The sequence below is a fragment of the Magnolia sinica genome, chromosome 2, assembly GCF_029962835.1.
Source record: "Magnolia sinica isolate HGM2019 chromosome 2, MsV1, whole genome shotgun sequence".
Taxonomy (NCBI): Eukaryota; Viridiplantae; Streptophyta; class Magnoliopsida; order Magnoliales; family Magnoliaceae; genus Magnolia; species Magnolia sinica.
This window is the reverse complement of record NC_080574.1, coordinates 46,181,749-46,199,026: the sequence shown is the minus strand read 5'-3', so window position 1 is coordinate 46,199,026 and position 17,278 is coordinate 46,181,749. Positions and strand designations below refer to the sequence as shown.

General features: G+C 36.1%; 1 long non-coding RNA gene across 1 annotated transcript; it reads left to right on the top strand.

The window, feature by feature from the left end:
* Positions 1–5,807: 5,807 nt before the first annotated feature.
* Positions 5,808–11,686, top strand: LOC131237075 (uncharacterized). The gene is made up of 2 exons (XR_009167010.1): positions 5,808–5,916; positions 11,255–11,686. It is a non-coding gene; the product is annotated as an uncharacterized LOC131237075 (long non-coding RNA).
* The last annotated feature ends 5,592 nt before the right edge of the window (positions 11,687–17,278 follow it).

Sequence of the window (17,278 nt, the reverse complement as noted above, 5' to 3'; positions counted from 1 at the left end):
ACCGTCCATCCATTTAGAAAGACTCGTCTCAAGACCGAAATTGAGATAGATCCAGTCATCATATGGACCACATTGCAGAAAACTGTGGTGTTGAACGTCTACCACTGGAACCCCTTTGGGTGGGTTACAAAGTTTTGAATCAATATAATATTTATCTTTCCCTCCCTAATTAGGTCCTTACGATCTTATGAACAGTCGAATGGGAAATAAATGCTACGGTGGACCCTTTAAATTTTTAATTATGGGAATCATTATCACCACTACTATTTGTGGTATGGTCCAGATGATCTTCTGATGTGATTCATTTTGGTATATATAAAGCCCAATGGTGCGGCTCATTGATGCAGCCCACAGTGATGTATTTGCGGCCCATTTGATGTATTTATGGCCCATGTGCCGGGGCCCATTGTGATGTATTTCCGACCCATACATTCGGCCCATCATGATGTACATGAGGCCCATGTGCAGGGCCCACTTGTGATGTATATTAGGCCCATATGCTGGGCCCACCCATTGTGTATTAAGGCCCATGGGTTGTGTCCCATAGTGATGTATATGTAGCCCTTGTGTGAGGCCCACCTTTGATGTATTTGTGGCCCATCCATGAGGCCCACCTTGACGTACCTGTGGCCCATCTGCAAAGCCCATCTTAATGTATTTGTGACCCACTCATGAGGCCCGCTCGTTGTGTATTTGAAGCCCATGGTGTTAGGCCCATTGATGCAGCCCACCTGATGTGTATGAGGCCCATTAGTGCGTCCCATATCATACGGCCCACTGTGATGTGTTCGTAATCTTTAATGAGGCCCATGATGATGTATATTAGGCCCTTGTGTGAGGTTGTGCGCCCATTATGTGTTTGGTTCTATGTAAACCACTTCTTGGGAGCAATGTTGGTTAAATGTCCACATTGATGGGCGATGATGGTTAAATGTCCATATTATGACCTTCCCTTAGGCTCTTTGTTAGAGCGATTATCGATCGATTCCAATTGTTATGACCGATTGCCGATTCCAATTAACATAACCGACTTGCTGATTCCGATTGACATGACCGACTTGCTGATTCCGATTATCGATCGATTTCGATAGACGTGACCGACTTTTCGATTCCAATTATCGATCGATTTCGATGGTCATGACCTTTATCGATTCGATGTGACCGATTTATCGATTCTGATTATCGATCGATCTGATTGTCGTGACCGATTTGCCGATTCTGATTATCGATCGATCTTGACTGTCGTGGCCGATTACCGATTCCGATTGACATGACCGATTTGCCGATTCTGATTATCGATCGATTCCGATTGATGTGACCGACTTGTCAATTCCGATTATCAATTGATTCTGATGGTCATGATCTTTGCCGATTCTGATTGACGTGACTGACTTACTGATTCTGATTATCAATCGATCCGATTATCGTGACCGATTTGCCAATTCTGATTATCGATCGATCTCTATTATTTTGGCCGATTGCCGATTCCGATTCACATGACCGATTTGTCGATTTTGATTATCGATCAATTCTGATTGACGTGACCGACTTACCGATTCTGATTATCAATCGATTCCAATGGTCATGACCTTTGTCGATTTCGATTGACGGACCGATTTTTTCCGATTCTGATTATCGATTGATCCGATTGACGTGACCATTATCGATCGATCTCGATTGTCGTGGTCTATTGTCTATTCTTATTGACGCGACCAATTTGCCGACTCTGATTATCAATCGATCCCGATTGTCATAACCGGTTTGCCGATCTGATTATCGATCGATCCCGATTGTGTTGGCCGATTGTCGATTCCGAGTATCGTGATTGATTTGCCGACTCTGATTATCGATCGACCCCGATTGCTGATTGACGTGACCGATTTGCTGATTCCAATTATTGATCAATTCCAATTGTTGAGGTCAAGTATCGAGGCCAATTCCAATTTATCGAGGCCGATTGTATAGGCTGATTCCGATTGTCGAGGTCGAGTATCGAGGCCTATACGATGAGGCCCATTGTGATGCATTTGAGGGCCAGGCGATGGAGCCCATTGTGATGCATGTTAGGCCCTTGTGAAAGGCCCATAGTGATGTGTATTAAAATCTTAAGTGAGGCCCATGGTGTTGTATATTTGGCCCTTGTGTGAGGCCAAGGGTCCACTATATGTTAGGCTCTATGTGGGTCATTCCTTAAGGGCAATGTTGGTTAAATGTCCACATTGTCGAAGTCGATTGTCGATGCCAGTTATTGATATCGATTATGAGTATGTGATAGCATAGCATCATGATACATGCCCATACGCATCATCTACATGCTTGTTATGAGATGTGGTTGATTATTGCATATGAGACTCCTTGATAGGCGAAGGTTATCTCACATGAGCGCACGGTATGCACAGGATTGATGCATGGCTGGTTCATATGACTCATGCATCTTGCATTATGATTACTGTACGCCCTAGCGACATCAGGGCCATAGCCTCCACATGCATATCGTGGTTGGCCAGATGGGACACCGAAAATTTATTCTAGCATCGGGCTGCCATAGATGGCCCTAGTTGAAAATCCCTAAACCCTCTTGGTACCAGATGACGCCCTAACGTCAAGACCGAGTGGATACATGAGCGCCCGAGTGACGAATACGAGGAGGCCGCATCTCCCACTATGTTGTAGTCGGTTGGGAGGGGGTGTGACCTTACCCGCTCAAGCATAGCGGGCATTACTAGGCTGAGTTTAACCAGCTCGTGAATGGATTTGCTATCAACATGCCGAATAGGTATTGACAGACTATTGGCCAGGCAGGTAGTGAGGTTTCTTACGCTCACTTGGACTATGCGGCTGGGAGAGTGGCTGGGCCATTTGGAGTGTACTAAACCCCGGTGATGATTCCAGAGAAGAACCGTACTGATACGTGGACTTATTGAGCAAGAGTTGCATACTCATTCATTCATTCACTATCCACTCGGGTTGGTGGTGTACAACTATTTGTTACGTTCACCTTCACAATGGTCAGGATTTTGGTTGGGGCGCGTGACTAACCTGAGATTAGGAGTTTACCACATTAAGTCTAACTATCCAAATTTAGGTATGGGACTGGTTTGGATAGAAGTCCCTTGTGATAGACCTCATAGCCTGCGATACTACGTACTATCATCCCGACTTCACACTCCAGCATGGTCATTCCATTCACACCGCATATTGTATTACATCCACGGCATATTGGCATTTTGGTTACCTGTGTTTCTGTATTTATATGGTTTAGATACGGCATCTGATATTTGACTTTTTATGAGTCCTCATTTGTATAGTTGATCTGTATCACGTATTCTGATATTGTTCCTCATTTGTACAATTGATCTATATTACGTATTCTAATATTGTTTGACTCTCAGTATTTTCGCTTATTCTGATAGGTATGATTCATGACCTTGCGCCTATTTCGACATTGTATGATTGTGACATTGTATGACCTTGCACCTATTTCGACACACTTACACCACCCTCTAAGCTTTCTGTAAGCTTATGCACGATAGATACGTACAGGTGATGTTAGGTTGTAGCAGTGTTGGGGTTGGAGCCTGCAGCGGACTTCTGGAGCTTGATCTTCGATTTATGTATTTTCCTTTCAACATTGTACTCAAAAGATTATATTAGTGGATATGTGATGATAATGTTGCCTTTGTGAATTGGGTAATCTTGTGGTTATGCTTATTATGAGTTAAATGTACACAAAATAAAAATAAAAATCCTCCTTATAGGATCCCAGGATCGGAATCGGGTGTATGGACACTAGGAGCCGAGAATGGGGTACTATGGAGGCTGTTGGCACCGAATTCGGCGATCAGGATTCTTGTGAATCTGATTTCCAGGTTTGTGGCGTAACACTATTACTATGAGAGATGGTGTTGTCCCCCAGGTATCCCTATGGAGGATTGAAGGGTTTTCGTAGATCAACGTACCACCGAGGAATTCAACAGGGCAAGCGCAAAGAATATAATCAATCGGGCCAAGCTAAAAGGACCTGCGTGTGTTGGGAGGCACAACATGGCTGTTACTCACCATAAGATGGTATGTATTTAAAAATAGATATTATAGTTTAAAATTGAATTTAAATTTGAATTATCATTCATCTAAATCTATTAATGATGTGTATTTGAATGATATGTAATGTGCCAAAAGGCAATGGAGAAGAATCTTACCTCTGATGCCGAGATAGGTAGATGTGAAGTCTTCTTAAGAGCCCATACAATAAAGGACAAAGTTGTCCAGTATCCTGACCTTGCTGTAAGTGTGTCCCTCATACCACTAACTAGTAGCCTTATGAAAAGCCTATGTATAACTTTGAATTATATTGCATTCATTTGTATTTTTTCATAGGAAAAACTAAATGAGCTCTATAGCAGCAATCCTGCTTCTAGGATGACCGGCATGGATGATGCCCTTATAGAGGTACTAATAAAATTTAAAAATTACTTAAGTTTGATGGTAATTATGAATATCCTAATAACTTGATTTACAATGTTTTACAGTTGGTTGGTTCTGACTATAGAGGGCGAATGCGGGGTCTAGGTTGCTCAATAAGCAAGTTAGGACTGAAGAAGTCATCCCCTGCTCGTTCAAAGGTAGAGAATGTGACAAAAGAAAAAGAGAGCGTAACTCAAGAGTTATTTCAGGTGAAGAAAAAATTGGATGGTATGACTCAAGATATAGTTGAGATGAAGAAAACATTAGTGGATATGCAGAAAGAGAGACAGTATACTCAAAATATCTCATCACCAACAGTCGCTAAATCTACTCAAGCATCGTTGGTATGCAAGTATAAATTTTTTACTATATTGAGCTTACAATTATATTATAAATGATAACAATACCAATGCCATTTTATATGTAAATATAGCCAGATATTATATATATCAGTAAGAGATGTGACTTGCTTGGTTTTGGAAAACGTAGTGTAGTTGCTCGTGGTGAAGTATACGAAGTTAATCCAAATGCAACTGTCTATTACGAACCGTTGGAGGATGGAGCTTTTGTTGTTGTCCTGATTGAGGTTATACAACCTCACGCTCCTTTGTGGAAAGAAGATGAGTTCGCATCTACACTTAGAGAGGCTAATCCGGGATCATTTGTGCAATGGGGGAAAGAAGCTTTGAGAATTCAATAATTTAAACAAATTTGGTACTTTATAATTGAACATGTATAGTGTGCATTTTGAACTAATTTTGAACTAATTTGGCACTTGTTTTTTTTTTCTTAATATTGAATGAATTTTGTACTCTATATTTGAACGTATTTATAGTCTTAGGCTCCATTTGGTCATCACATTAGTATTCATGAAAACATTTTTTTAAAAAACCAAATGAAGCCTAAGCCCTTTTTTAACTCCACCAATGCAACTCCTTACATTGCCGGTCCCAAGCCTGGGTAAAGGAGGAGGGAGAAGGGCTTTAAAATGAGATTGTTAACTATGGAGGAGATCCTGAAAATGGAGTGAGTATCTCTGATTTTATGGTTTTACTTATACATTCCTGTATTGATTACTCAAGCATGACGGTTATGCGCATTCTTTCAGGTGGATGTTGCATGTGGGAGGATTGGAGCTACATATTTCAGATTCAAGCATCTGGTACATTTCTTGTCAAGAATGCACATGTGCAGTTCATCAAACAATACATTATGTGATATCATGTGCATGATATCTATATTGTAATTACAGTTATCTATAATATTAATAATTTATTCATTACAGTGCATTCACAATAGTTATCATTGTGGTTACAGTTATTCATTATGTGACAGGTTTTTAGGTGAGATGAACGAGTTTCAAAACAAAACAGTCTGCGATTTTGAGAAATGATTCCCAGGATGTATGTGTGTTTCAGGGGCCATCTGCACCTTGGAAGCATACAATGGAAGGTAAGGAAAACCCTCGAGTTCCTTTCTTTGAATCATGAAAAGGTATTTGTGCTGAATCACATTCATTGGCAATATTAGGCATGCTCATGAGCAAGACATGCATAATTTCGTAAAAATTGATGAAGCAGATCCGGATGTGCGTTGGAACTATCTGGATGTTGAGTGGGAGTCCTTGGAAGGTAGGAACCGCTATTATGACTATGATAAAGCTGTCCATTTCCTATGGATAACATTAGAGGGGCCTGGCAATTTGGACAGGCTGTGTTTATATCTATATTTGCAGGTACCACACCCTTAACCTAAACTACACCCTAAACCTATTCTCAATTCCCTAAAGCTATAACCTAAACCTAACCCTAAACCAAAACCTACAACCTAAACCTTAACCTAAATAAAAACCTAAACCTAAACCTATAACCTATACTTATAACCTTAACCTAAACCTATTTTCAGATCTGAAAACCTATACTTATAACCTAAACCTAGACCTTAACCTAAACCTAAACCAATACTTATAACCTATAACCTATAACCCTAAACCAAAACCTTAACCTAAACCCGAACCCAAACCCAAACCCGAAACCGAATCCCTAAACCTTAACCTAAACATATAACCTATAACCTCTAACCTAAGCCTATAATTAAACCTAAAACCTAAACCTAAACCTAAACCTATAACTTAAACCTAAACCTATAACCTATAACCTAAACCTATAACATAAACCCTAACCTAAACCCTATAACCCAAAACCTATAACCTAAACCTATAACCTAAACTCAAATCCCTAAACCTTAACCTGTAACCCAACCTAAACCTATACTTATAACCTAAAACTATTCTCAAATCCCAAAACCTAAACCTAAAACCTAAATGTATTCTCAAATCCATAAACCTAAACCTACACCTAATTCTAATCTCAACTCCCTAACCTAAACCTAAACCTAAACTTGAAAACCCAAACCTAAACCTGATCCCGAACCCGAACTCGATTTCCAAAACCTAAACCTTAACCAATTCTCAATTCCCAAAAACTATAACCTATAACTTAAACCTAAACCTAACATAAACCTATAACCTATAACCTAAACCAAAACCTATAATCTAAACACAAACCTGAATCCCTAAACCTTAACCTAAACATACAACCTATAACCTATAACTTAAGCCTATACCTAAAGCTAAACCTAAACCTTAACCTAAACCTATAACCTATAACCTAAACCAAAACCTATAACCTAAACCCGAAACCAAACCCGAACCCGAACCCGAATCCCTAAACCTTAACCTAAACATATAGCCTATAACCTATAACCTAAGCCTATACCTAAACCTAAAACCTAAACCCTATGACCCATAACCTACAACCTAAACTTAAATCCCTAAACCTTAACCTATAACCCAACCTAAACCTATACTTATAACCTAAAACTATTCTCAAATCCCAAAACCTAAACCTAAAACCTAAATGTATTCTCAAATCCATAAACCTAAACCTACACCTAATCCTAATCTTAACTCCCTAACCTAAACCTAAACCTAAACTTGAAAACCCAAACTTAAACTCGATCCCGAACCTGAACCCGATTTCCTAAACCTAAACCTTAACCAATTCTCAATTCCCAAAAACTATAACCAATAACTTAAACTTGAACCTAAACCTAACCTAAACCTATAACCTATAACCTAAACCCAAACCCAAGCTCGAACCCGAACCCGAACCCGAACCCAAATCCCTAACCTTAACCTAAATATATAACCTATAACCTATAACCTAAGCCTATACTTAAACTTAAACCTAAACCTTAACTTAAACCTATAACCTAAAACCTAAACCAAAACCTATAACCTAAACCCGAACCCAAACCCGAACCAGGACCCGAATCCCTAAACCCTAACCTAAACATATAACATATAACCTATAACCTAAGCCTATACCTAAACCTAAAACCTAAACCTAAACCTAAACCTATAACTCAAACCTAAACCTATAACCTATAACCTAAACCTATAACTTAAACCCTATAACCCATAACCTATAACCTAAACCTATAATCTAAACTCAAATCCCAAAACCTTAACCTACAACCCAACCTAAACCTATACTTATAACCTAAAACTATTCTCAAATCCCAAAACCTAAACCTAAAACCTAAATGAATTCTCAAATCCATAAACCTAAACCTACACCTAATCCTAATCTCAACTCCCTAACCTAAACTTAAACCTAAACTAGAAAACCCAAACCTAAACCCGATCCCGAACCCGAACCCAATATCCTAAACCTAAACCTTAACCATTCTCAATTGTCAAAAACTATAACCTATAACATATAACCTATAACCTAAACCTAAACCTAACCTAAACCTATAACCTAAACCTATAACCTTAACCTAAACCAAAACCTATAACCTAAACCTTAACATATAACCTATAACCTATAACCAATAACCTAAACCTAAACTTAAAACCTAAATGTATTCTCAAATCTCTAAACCTAAACATACACCTAATCCTAATCTCAACTCCCTAACGTAAACCTAAACCTAAACTTGAAAACCCAAACCTAAACCCAATCCCGAACCCGAACTCGATTTCCTAAACCTAAACCTTAACCAATTCTCAATTCCGAAAAACTATAACCTATAACATATAACCTATAATCTAAACCTAAACCTTTAACCTAAACCTATAACCTAAACCAAAACCAAAACCTATAACCTAAACCTTAATATATAACCTATAACCTATAACCTAAACTTATAACCTATAACCAAACCTTAACCTAAACCTAAAACCTAAATGTATTTTGAAATCCCTAAACCTACACCTACACCTAATCTTAGTCTCAACTCCCTAACCTAAACCTAAACCTAAATTTGAAAACCCAAACCTAAACCCAATCCCAAACCCGAACCCAATTTCCTAAACCTAAACCTTAACCAATTCTCAATTCCTAAAAACTATAACCTATAACATATAACCTATAACCTAAACCTAAACCTAACCTAAACCTATAACCTAAACCTAAACCTAAACCTATAACCTTAACCTAAACCAAAACCTATAACCTAAACCTTAACATATAACCTATAACCTATAACCTATAACCTAAACTTATAACCTATAACCAGACCTTAACTTAAACCTAAACCTAAAACCTAAATGTATTCTCAAATCTCTAAACCTAAACATACACCTAATCCTAATCTCAACTCTCTAATCTAAACCTAAACCTAAACATGAAAACCCAAACCTAAACCCGAACCCGAACCCGATTTCCTAAACCTAAACCTTAACCAATTCTCAATTCCCAAAAACTATAACCTATAACATATAACCTATAACCTAAACCTAAATCTAACTTAAACCTTTAACCTAAACCTAAACCTAAACCTATAACCTTAACCAAAACCAAAACCTATAACCTAAACCTTAATATATAACCTATAACCTATAACCTAAACTTATAACCTATAACCAAACCTTAACCTAAACCTAAACCTATAACCTAAACCTATAACCTAAACCTAAAACCTAAATATATTCTCAAATCCCTAAACCTAAACCTACACCTAATCCAAATCTCAACTCCCTAAACTAAACCTAAACCTAAACTTGAAAACCCAAACCTAAACCCAATCCCGAACCCGAACCCAATTTCCTAAACCTAAACCTTAACCAATTCTCAATTCCCAAAAACTATAACTTATAACGTATAACTTATAACCTAAACCTAAACCTAACCTAAACCTAAACCTAAACCTATAACCTTAACCTAAACCAAAACCTATAACCTAAATCTTAACATATAACCTATAACCTATAACCTAAACTTATAGCCTATAGCCAAACCTTAACCTAAACCCAAACCTATAACCTAAACCTAAAACCTAAATGTGTTCTCAAATCCCTAAACCTAAACCTACACCTAATCCTAATCTCAATTCCCTAACCTAAACCTAAACCTAAACTTGAAAACCCAAACCTAAACTTGATCCTGAACTCGAACCCGATTTCCTAAATCTAAACCTTAACCAATTCTCAATTCCCAAAAACTATAGCCTATAACATATAACCTATAACCTAAACCTAACCTAAACCTATAACGTAAACCTAAACCTAAACCTATAACCTTAACCTAAACCAAAACCTACAACCTAAACCTTAACATATAACCCATAACATATAACCTAAACTTATAACCTATAACCTTAACCTAAACCAAAACTTACAACCTAAACCTTAACATATAACCCATAACATATAACCTAAACTTATAACCTATAACCAAACCTTAACCTAAACCTAAACCTATAACCTAAATGTACTCTCAAATCCCTAAACCTAAACCTACACCTAATCCTAATCTCAACTCCCTAACCTAAACCTAAACCTATAACCTAAATGTACTCTCAAATTCCTAAACCTAAACCTACACCTAATCCTAATCTCAACTCCCTAACCTAAACCTAAACCTAAACTTGAAAACCCAAACCTAAACCCGAACCCGAACCCGAACCCAATTTCCTAAGCCTAAACCTTAACCTATTCTCAATTCCCTAAAGCTATAACCTATAACCTAAACCTATAATCTAAACCTAAACATATAACCTAAACCTAAACCTAAACCTAAAACCTAAATGTATTCTCAAATCCCTAAACCTAAACTTAAACCTATAACCTATAACATTAACATAAACTTATAACCTAAACCTATAACCTACAACATTAACCTAAACCTATACTTATAATCTAAACCTAGTCTCAAATCCCAAAACTATAACCTAAACCTAAACCTTAACCTATAACCTAAACCTTAACCTATAAACTATAACCTATAACTTAAACCCATAACCTATAACCTAAACTCAATTCCCTAAACCTTGACATATAACCAAACCTAAACCTAAACCTATAACCTACACTTATAACTTAAACATAAACCTAAACCTAAACCTGTAACCTTAACCTAAACGTAAAACCTAAACCTAAACCTAAAATGTCAATGTATTCTCAAATCCCTAAACCTAAATCTAAACCTAAACCTATAACCTATGAAATTAACATAAACTTATAACCTAAACCATATAGTGAGACCATTCCTTGGAAGTGGGTACTTGTGGCTATCGATGGTCCTCCTTACAAAAATCGTCCAGACGTTTATTTTGGCCCTACAAACCATATGGTGAAACCATTCCTTTTGTGTCAATTTCATTCCTCTTTGAGTTTTTATTAATTCATTAAGAAAAAATTAGTTATACATGATGCACTTCTTTCACTTTGTTTTTCTTTCCCCTAATGGTCATTCTGATTTATGAATGCCATGACTATTTATAGAATGATGGAATATACGAAGCTGTTGCAGGAAGTGACTTTGTCATTACTAGAGTTGCATTTCGAGACAACTCTTCAAAGTACTACATAAATGACCGTGGAAGTAATTTTACGAAGGTCACTAAGAAACTAAAAGGAAAAAGAGTGGACTTGGACAACAATCGGTTTTTGATTCTTCAGGTGGGTGATGGCTGAAAAATGCCTATTTACTTATGAAAAAAATATCATACTGTCAAAATATATCTTCTCTTTCAATTCTTTATCATTGAAATTTCAGGGTGAAGTCGAACAAATTTCTCTAATAAAGCCAAAGATTTGTATTCTCAGCATAATTGTAATTGTAATTGTAATTAATTGAATGAAGGATTGTAATTGATTGTAATTGTAATTGATTGAATGAAGGATTGTAATTTATTGTAATTGTAATTGATTGAATGAAGGATTGTGATTGATTGTAATTGAATGAGTGAATGATTGATTGTAATGGAATGAATGAATGATTATGTAGGTGGTAATTGAATGAACAAATAATTATATATTTTTTTAATGTACGAAATAGCAACGGATATTGACCGTAGCCGGTTATCTGACAGTTGTAGCCATTATTAAATTTGGCATATTGTTACGGACTTTTAGCTATAAATAATATCCGTAACTGTTTGTGGTTTTCGCTACAGATATAATTGCTACAGATTATATCTATAACTATTGGAATCTATAGCTACAGATTAAATCTGTAGCCATAGGTTCAAGACCTATTGTTACGGCACCTACGACTACGGTCGTGCTATGGACTAAAACCGTAGCCATAGGTCTATGGTTACGGCTTTTATTCATAGCCTTTGCCCAGTTTTTTGGTAGTGACAACTATATACAATATCTTTTGCCATTTTAAAATTTAGATTACAATTATGCTAGATTATGTGAGATGGAGAGATTATCAATTGAAGAATCTTGGCCATCTTACCATGTGAAGAGTCCTTATATATTGAAGACTCTTTACCACCAATTTTAGTACATGAAGTGCTCTTCTATTTGGAGGTTGTTATGGAAGAGTCCTCGTGTGTTGGTATTCTTTACTTAGTTGAAGAGTCTCGGCATATGTGATCCTATCTCTATAGGATAAAGGTCAAACACAAATATTTGCTTGATTCAAAAGTTTTGTGGCCTCCTAAAGTCTATTTACTGTGGTGTAGATTACTTAAGTTTTAAGTTTACCTCAGTTTTACAGCTAATGTCCTAAGATAAGCTTGCAAACGGATGTAAGGTTATAATATAACATATACATCATGGTGGGCCCATAGCGCCTTTGTTTTGCTCCCAAACGCAGGAGTTGTCAATGTTAGCTTTATCATTTGTGCTGTATCATTAGGTATGAGAATTAATTACTAGAAAACTAATATCATAGTTGATGACTTTTCTAAAAAGGGTGGTGACTTATCTTTTTTCACGTGGCACATATCACACCTTGGATTAAGCTCTAAGTTTATAAAAGCTTTGTAATGAATCCATCTTAGGCCCTTCATTAGGTGTGGATTGTAAACTTCATTTGAAAATTTTCACCAGAAATCTCCTACTTCACGAGGAATGTTTATGTTTAAAAGCCTTGTAAGGAACTAGAAACAATGACAATTTTAAACAATATAGAAATGCCAAAAAGATTACTAAGAAAGTAGCAAGTGAAGCTAAACTTAAGGCTTATGACGATCTTTACAATAGATTGAGTACAAGAGAAGGTGAGAAAGATATCTTCAAACTTGCAAAAAATTGTGAGAGAGGAAGATTAGGGACCTAAACCATACTTGATGCATTTAGAGTGATAACCAAAGGATACTAGTAAAGGACAATGAGATCAATGAATGATGGAGAAGCTATTTTAAGAACCTTGTTAAATGGCAACCACTCTGATAGCATAAGTATCGATCCCTAGTGGGGGTGGCTAACAGTGAAGTGTGAACTGACAGTGGGGTGTACTAACAAGCTAACAAAAAAAAAGTACAGAAGGAACAATATACTCAAAGACATTGGAGACCAATGATACTTCTATAAGATAAGGACATCTAAAGTGAAAGAAGCTTTGCAAAAAAAACTGAAAACAAGAAAGGCCCTCGAACCAAATGGTACCAATTAGAGGTTTGGAAGTATTGAGAGATGCTAGGTTATTTTGATTGACAAAGTTGCTCAGCAATATTTTTAGATTGAAGAAAATCCTAGACGAACTGAGGAAAATTAGCATGATACCTATTTCTAAGAATAAAAGAGAGATACAGATCTGCACTACTATCATGTGATTAGACTTATGAGCCATGCTATGAAACTTTGGGAGAGAGTAATTAAGGACTAAGGCATGCAATGGATGTCTTAGAAAAATAGTTAGGTTCCATGCATGGGTACCACTGAAGCTATTTTCGTACTTAAATAATTGATGAAGAAATATGGAAGAGATTGAATCTCCACATGGTCTTTGTTGGCTTAGAGAAAGCATGTGATAAGATACCTAGAGAGCAAGGTATTCCATAATGGTAATGGTGGCCGACCACCTCCATTATTGTTACAACATGAGTTGTACCGGTCGTTACAGCTTTTAAAAGAGCAAAAAACTATTTTGGCCCCATAATGGGATGTTATGGGGCCATTAGGGGTCAATTTTTCCATAACGGCCATTAAAATTATCATTATGTAACGGTCGTTAGGGAACCATTTTGGGATACCTTGCTAGAGAGTTAATTTCGTGGATGTTGGAAAGAAAGAATTAGTAAAATGAGGGAGCTGTAACAAATATGAGGACCACTAACGCAGAGAAAAGTGAGTTCCTGATTATTGTAAGCTTGCACCAGGGATCGTTATTGAGCCCATACCTTTTCGCATTAGTAATGAACAAGTTAATGAGGCATTTATAGGAAGAAATCTAATGTTGTATATTATTTACAAATGACATAGCTTTGATGGACAAGACTAGGGCAGCGTAAACACAGAGCTAGATTTATGAAGGGGTTCTTAAAATCCAAAGGATTTAAAATTAGTCAAACCAAAACAAAGTATATGGATTGCAAGTTTAGTAACAATAGGATTGAAAATAAGAATTAGTTAAGATTGTTAACATCAAAGACTCCCAAGATGACCACTTGCAAAACCTAGGTCAATAATTCGTGAGAGGAGAGATTGAAAAGGATGTTGCCCATAGGATGTGCCTTGAGAGTTTTAAATGATCGCCGAGTACCATTCAAACTAAAAAGGAAGTTTTATAGAATAGTTGTAAGACCAACCACGCTTTAGGGAACAAATTGTTGGGCAAGTGGAAGGCCCAAAAAGACGTGGATGGAGATAGTAAGAAAAGACCCAATGACCTATGGTTTAACTGAAGGTATGGCCCTTGATAGAGTGGAATGATGGAATAGGATTCATGTAGGCGACCCTAATTAATTAGGATATGGCTTACATGATGATGACGATAATGAAGATTATTTCATATATAAATTGCAATATGAATATATATATATATATATATATATATATAACTATATTACATACACTTAGTATATGTATAGGAATTTGGAGCAACCGACATTATCCCACCCCCATTGTACCATGTATTGGAGGAACTAGTGGTGAATGGATGTTTGGTTTATCCAAAAGGTATCCAGTTTGAAGCTGAAAGGCATCAAAAGTGCCTCTTCCAAGTTCTTTTACTTTGTCTTCCACTCAAAACAAAATGTTTACTATTGATCCTAGTATTATCTACTACATACTAGTAACATACAACCAATATTGGGGCACCATACCATAAGCTACAAAATTTCATGTCCCCCTAAAGAAGGCATCCTCCATTGATAACATATATATATATATATATATATATATATATATATATATATATATATATATATATCATAAGTTTTTTATTTTCATTTACATTCACAAATACATTCATCATCCATCTAACTATTAACAACATTTACAAAAAATAAATTATTTCTAACCAACTATTAATAATAATTTGCAACTTAACCTGCAAGGAACCGTCATGCACCGTAATGTTTTACGGCAGAGCAAGTTCTGAGGAGTTACAAGTTGACCATGACAACAGCATATAAATGAAGTGATAAAAATATAAATGATTCAAGATTAATTAAAGGTTTCGAGAACTTATATCCACCTCACTCTTATTGCCAAGTAGTCCTGACGAAAATGCATCCACATTACGAGAAGGGGAAAAATAATAATTTTGTGGCTGCATCGATACGGTCTATTATGAACAACTGCCTATGTTCCCAATGTTGGAAGATTGGGATCAAGCCACTATGTAGTTCTTAATATTTAAATCAGAACATTTTACACATAAGCAAAGAAAAAATCAAAACAATTCATAATAGAAATATGTGTACCTTCTGTCACGCATAAGAAGATGAAAAGCTGAAACAAATCACTAGATTAATCAAGCAAAACTACTAAATAATTTAAGATAAAGATTTAGTCAAATAATATCCAAAATAACCTCAAACACAATCCATATGTCCTAACCAAATTACAAAAATATGTTCTTAACTTTGGAAAAGTTTTAAGTAAACTCCTTTAATATCTATGTTTTCGTCAGCACTCTAGGCGAAATGAGAACATCACCCATGTCACAATTGGCTAACATCTTCTCAATGTCACTAAACACATTCGCACTGGGAACTTCAACAACATCCAATATAACTTTGATGCAATCTGGAAGGATGCTTGCATTATCTCTAATCATACGCCCACGTGCAACAACTCGACTACAAATATCTATCAAATGGCAGATTTGTTCCACCTATAGAAGTGGAGGTGGAGGTGGAGCTGACTCATCACGATGACTTGAGGTATCGCCAAATCAATAAAACCCCTACAAGAAATAATTTTTATTATTTTCAAGGATAAAATAGTAACTATACATTATTCTTTAATTGTTAAAATACCTGAGAACCAACAATGTCAGGAGAGCATTGCATTGGTTGAACTAGAGTATTTATTTGATTATGAACTTCAACCAAACGTTCTCCAATATTCAATATCATGTTCTTGCACTTGTTGAACTTGTTTTCGAATTGCTCTTTTAATACAATCATCGATGCTTTAACCTCAGCAATTTTGCCCTTTCCTTCTCTAATTTTATTAATCTAAGGGGTTGAAGCAATAATGGTATTTTTTGGAATATGACCCAACCCTTTTACATGTCCTCTTTTATCAAGACCACAAACCTAAATGATAATCAGTCATTATTAGTAATACATGTATATTAGTAACAAAAAACATATCCATTTACTGAGTATGTACTGTATGATGTGGCATCATAGCTAGGACCAGTGGCGATTCTCTTAAATTGCGATATTTCTTCATTCTCTAATTGTTCCCTTAACCAAGCATTGTAGTCTACTTCTTTTTGCACTAACGGATTGCCCCTCCTGTTTTGTCCCTTACATGTTTGGCCATGAATGTATTCATTGTACTTCCTACAATTCACATACAATATAATATATGAATTAAATTTTTTACTTTGCATGGTACAATTTAAAAACATTAAGGATAGAAACATAGAATTATTAAAAAAGCTAGTTGTCATAGGAATGCATGGGAATTGCATGGTAATTGCATAGGTAAATAATTATGACCTATTTTAAAAGTATTTACAACGGAAATAAAAATCACACATTTATTTGTAAAATCTTTCAAAATCAATGAAACATGGTTAACTACATAGATATAATAGAGCTTTTCGATAGTTTTCCAACAATATCTTACATACATGGTTTTATAAATAGCTGCAAGGTCATCATCATTAAAGCGACTTAAAGTAGGCATTAGGCAGTTTTTATCCCTAAGCCCATAATTATTTCTTTCGATCCAAGCCTTCCATAAGGTTGTCATTGCCCTATCCTACACTATCTTTGCTATAATAGCCGCTAGTGTTATGACCAGACCATGCCCAATTCTATTATAGTAATTCTTTTGCTAGTAATTACATCAATGGTAGAAGGATAATTTTTTTCTTTCTAAAAATCC